The sequence below is a fragment of the Sceloporus undulatus genome, chromosome 1 (assembly GCF_019175285.1).
Source record: "Sceloporus undulatus isolate JIND9_A2432 ecotype Alabama chromosome 1, SceUnd_v1.1, whole genome shotgun sequence".
Lineage (NCBI taxonomy): Eukaryota > Metazoa > Chordata > Lepidosauria > Squamata > Phrynosomatidae > Sceloporus > Sceloporus undulatus.
In genome coordinates, this window is record NC_056522.1 from 235,566,891 (window position 1) to 235,571,319 (window position 4,429).

At 43.4% G+C, this 4,429-nt stretch overlaps 1 protein-coding gene and 1 pseudogene across 3 annotated transcripts in view; both read left to right on the top strand.

Moving 5' to 3' along the window:
* Window positions 1-921: 921 nt before the first annotated feature.
* On the top strand, window positions 922-1,058 carry LOC121920075 (annotated as a pseudogene).
* A 2,476-nt stretch (window positions 1,059-3,534) lies between these two features.
* The window catches only part of INSIG2 (insulin induced gene 2), a 27,428-nt gene continuing 26,533 nt past the window's right edge, over window positions 3,535-4,429 (top strand). For 2 of the 3 annotated variants that reach the window (XM_042474140.1, XM_042474149.1), the window contains exon 1: window positions 3,535-3,661. The gene's annotated coding sequence lies outside the window, so the exon portion shown is untranslated. The remainder of the gene's footprint in view (window positions 3,662-4,429) is intronic. The other variant, XM_042474160.1, reaches the window with a different exon arrangement.

The following is a 4,429-nucleotide window of genomic DNA, read 5'->3' on the forward strand; positions in this document are numbered from 1 at the left end:
AATGGCTGCTGTGCATAACTCTTTGTACACTAGCTTTGTATCCCAACAGGATTCTGGCTCCAGTGTTTTTGTGGTTACACATGAAGTGATTTTGAGACAGGCTGTGATCTACCATAATTCCACTGAGTTAAGTGACTGAATCATGCCAGAATCTGGCTGATTAATCCACAAGATGTGTATAAGCTTCTGAGATGCAATTATCGCATGTGTGACAGTGTCTAGCCTCAGGGAAGACTGATGTCCAAGAATGCTTATCTTTACTAGAAAAGGTCAGATCACCTTAGGAAAAGAATTTTCTTATCCTGCAACAAATCTACAAACAGCAGCTCAAAATAGCAAACAGAATAATAAATATATAATCTTCACAACTGCAAGCACCCAGAAGAAACACACATTTCTAAAATGGTACGTCTTTTATTTGATAATTATCTAATTAAATCAATTAAAGGTAGAGTTACATTAGTCATTTCTGCTTTAGCAATAAACTGAAAATACTGAGCATTTGGTCTTTGAGATAGGAATATATGATGAAAACAAAACAATGCTTCTTTCCAAAAGCAACCTACATGAATATTAATTCCTCAGTTATTATTTTTTATTTTGACTGGTTTAAAATATTGCATTATAACACTGAGAACATTCTGTGAATATATTTACACTTAAGGATTACTATTTTATTTACTTCTTAGCAGTACAGTATCTTTTTCAGCATATGGAGTGTTTCCTAGAGGCTGATTGGAAGAAAAGTTCCACTTTCATATATTTATTCACCATCCTTCTCTGAGAGGATCTGAGAAGAAAAGGAAACACATGGAAATGGTATCAACAACCATACTATAAACCTTGGGCGCAAGAAAACCATTATTCCCAAATGGAGGTTTCCTCCAACTTCAGTGGGTTGGATGAATTCTACATGATTAAATCGCTTCTCGGCCTTTTGGCTAAGATCAAGTGTAGTACATGATTAAATATAGATAAATTTTCCTTTTGCATTTTTACTTTTTAAAGAAAAAAAGTATTCAAGCAATTACTTTATTCACTGGACAGGACAAAGGGCAGGATGATGATACCTCTCCACATTCCAAGTACAGAAACTGAGTACATGTGCTGGGGTTAAAGGCACAGTACTCCCGTGAAAGTGAAAAAAGTACAAATAACACCCTCCCCTTTTTTTAACCTGAGAGGACACCTCCCTAGGTCCTCCATTGCAACTCTATGGCCACTATCCGGCAGATGTTGAACACAGAATTGCACTGGAGGACCTACAAATGCCTATAGAAGTGTATTCTTTGGAAATCTAGGTCCTCCAGTGTGACTCCATGGTCCACTTCTGGCAGAGTCATGCTGAAAGATCTATACATTCCTAGAAACCATATTAATCAAATCTGCAAATAATCAAATCCACAAATAATCAGATCTGCAAATGTGTAGAGCCAAATGTGTTTACTTCATTGGCGGTATGCTGATGCTCCCTCTTGAGTGCTCAGGGCAGGCTGATCATTTACAACTGTTCTGCAATATTTCAAGTGTGATTAACTTTCCTATCTGCATCTATTTGTTTCACAACAGTAGTAGCCATCCTGTCTTTCATCCTGATTTCACCCAGTTAAGAATTTATTCTGCTCTGTTTAAATTTCAATTTGTCAAGTAGCAGCAGCAGCAGCAGCAAAAACAACAACCACCACAACACTTGGGCATTTTTTGTAAAGCTTTTAACTTGGCAAACACAGGTAATCCAAGGATCCACTGTTATGAGGCAAACAAGCAGGGCAATCATAAGTATCCACTCCCAAGATTGTACTTATTGACCAATGGAAAGTCCTGCCAGATCTAAGAAAATGTACATAACATTGAGGTGTAAATACAAAGCTGGAAAATAAGGAACCAAGGTAAGAGTTATGACCTACTTTTTAATGAAGCAAGCAATTTCCAATCTGTACATCTCAGGAACTCTTGCTTGTCATGCAATCAGGTAAAAAGCAACACCCGCTGACATGTTCACTATTTTGGTTCACAGTGTTCTCCAAAAACAAAGGAAAGCAATGATACTGTGGCAACTCTTCACTTGTTGCTGTTGTTGTTGTGTACCTTCAGGTCATTTCAGACTTATGCCAACTCTGGATGCCTCTACACCAGTGGTCCTCCATTTGTTTTGGACCTCCACTCTTAGGATTCTTGGCATTTGACCATGCTGATTGGGAGTTGAAGTCCAAAACATCTGGAGGAACCACTGATTTAGTTGTGAACCGCTTAGAGACTGCATAGGTGGCATGAAGCGGTATATAAATAAATCTGCTATTGCTATCTACACTGTAGCAAGTCATTGGGCCCTTGGTATCTGCTGGGGTTTCGTTCCAGGGCTCCCTGTGGATACCAAAATCTGTGGATGCTCAAATCCCATTAAATATAGTGGCATAGTGAAACGGTATTCCGTATATAAAATAGCAAAAACAAAGTTTGCTTTTACAATTCACACACACACACATTCAAGCTGTGGATGCTTGAATTGTGGATAAAAAGTCAGTGGATACCGAAGGCTGACCGTAACACAGTCCCCCCCCCGACTTATGGTAACCCTGAGGAGAGGGGGTTTGCCATGGCCATATTATCCAATATTAGAAGCACTAATATTTGGGGAAGGCAGACTGCTGCTGACAAACAGGCAAGACTCTGGGCTTCCCCTCCTGCCTCAGAGTAGAAGCAACCTTCCTTCCAGAAGACAGGCAGGTGGTTGATTGGTTGGTGAACTTCACCTACCATCAACCTACCTCAGCCATGGTGACCAGAAGGCCTCCTTTTCCAGGGCATGTCCTCCATTTCAACCTTCTGTCCAGGAAGAATGCCAAAACATCTTCCATTTTGAGCACGGCCAAGAAGCATGCACTTATATTTATATGAGTGTTTTTAGCTTTTGTTTTCTATCCAGGAGGAATTCCCAAAACGTCCTCCATTTTGAGCATGGTCAAGCAGCATTAATTTACATTTATGTGTGCTTTTCTTTCCTAATGGCCTACATATTTTGCTTGAGTGTCCTACATGTTACGGTACCGTGTCCTCCTTTGTAGTTGTGACATCTGCTCACTCTGCCAGATGTCCTTGCCGCAAAGGAAGAGGACAAGGTTATGCGAAATGGAGGGCATTCAAGGAAAAATTGAAGGACATGACCCAATAAAAGCCAGAGACACTCATAGAAATATAAATCCATGCTTTTTAGTGCTGCTCAAAATGGAGGACAGTTTGGACTTCCTCCTTGCCAGAAATTAAAAGGTAAAAACACTTATATAAATGAAAATCCATGCTTCTTGGTCATGCTCAAAATGGGGGAGGGTTTGGGAATTCCTCTTGGAGAGAAGCCTGTAACTATTGTGGGACATGTACTGGGAAAGGAGGGTGCTCTGCTATGGCTGAGGCGGTTGGAAGGCACCAGCCACTCTCTAAGTCTATTGCTGGACTTCATCTCCCAGAATTCCCGGCCGCTGGCCAAGCTGAGCGAGGCGTCTGGGAGTTGGAGTCCACAACCCTTGCTGTCTTTGAGGTTCAGTGGAAGAGTCAGGTGCCCTGGCTGTCGTTGTTGTTGTTGTTGTTGTTGTCAAGGGCCTGTGCGGCGGGGAAGGCGGGGCCTGGGAGGCAGGCAGGGGCGGGACAAGATGGCGGAGGCAGAGTGAGTAGCCCAGGATGGCGGAGGGAGAGCAGGCTCAGGGGCTGGAGGAGGAGGAGGGCAGCATTGGTGGACTTACTCAGGGCAGAAGGGGTGCAGGGAGGTTGTGGGAAGGGGTTACATGGGGGAATGTGGGGAGGCAACATGGATATCTTGGGGAGGAGGACTGCAGAAGGCTATGTGGTTGTGGTCGTTGTTGTTGGGCGCCTTGTGGCGACCCTAAGGCAGCCTTTCTTGGAGAAGGGGGAGAGTTTTCCTCCTCTTCAGGGATGGCCCTTGCGGTCTCCTCCAGCCCTGTTATGGTTCTTGTATGACTGCCTTGCAAATGGGGCATGCATTCTGACATTTACTTATGTTGTTGTTGTTTTTGTTGTTACAGCAGACCCCAACATTAGGAAGAAGAAGGAAGTCGCCGGGAAATGTTAAGTCAGTGGTCCCCAAACTGTGCCCTTGAAGGGATTTTGGACTTCAGCTCCCAGAATTCAAAACTATTGGGCCAACGTGGCTGAGGCTTCTGGGAAATGAAGTCCAACGTCTCTACAAGGGCACAGTTTGGGGAGCATTGGTCTACTTCCTCAGATGCATTTGGAGTCCAGTTGTCACCAGACTGTGCTCTTGAAAGGATTTTGTATCTCAGCTCCCAGAATCCAGGACTGTTGGGCCAACATGGCTGAGGCTTCTGGGAAATGAAGTCCAACGTCTCTACAAGGGCACAGTTTGGGGGTCACTGGGTTCCAGTCACACTTTCTCAGCCTCAGGGGAAGGCAAAGG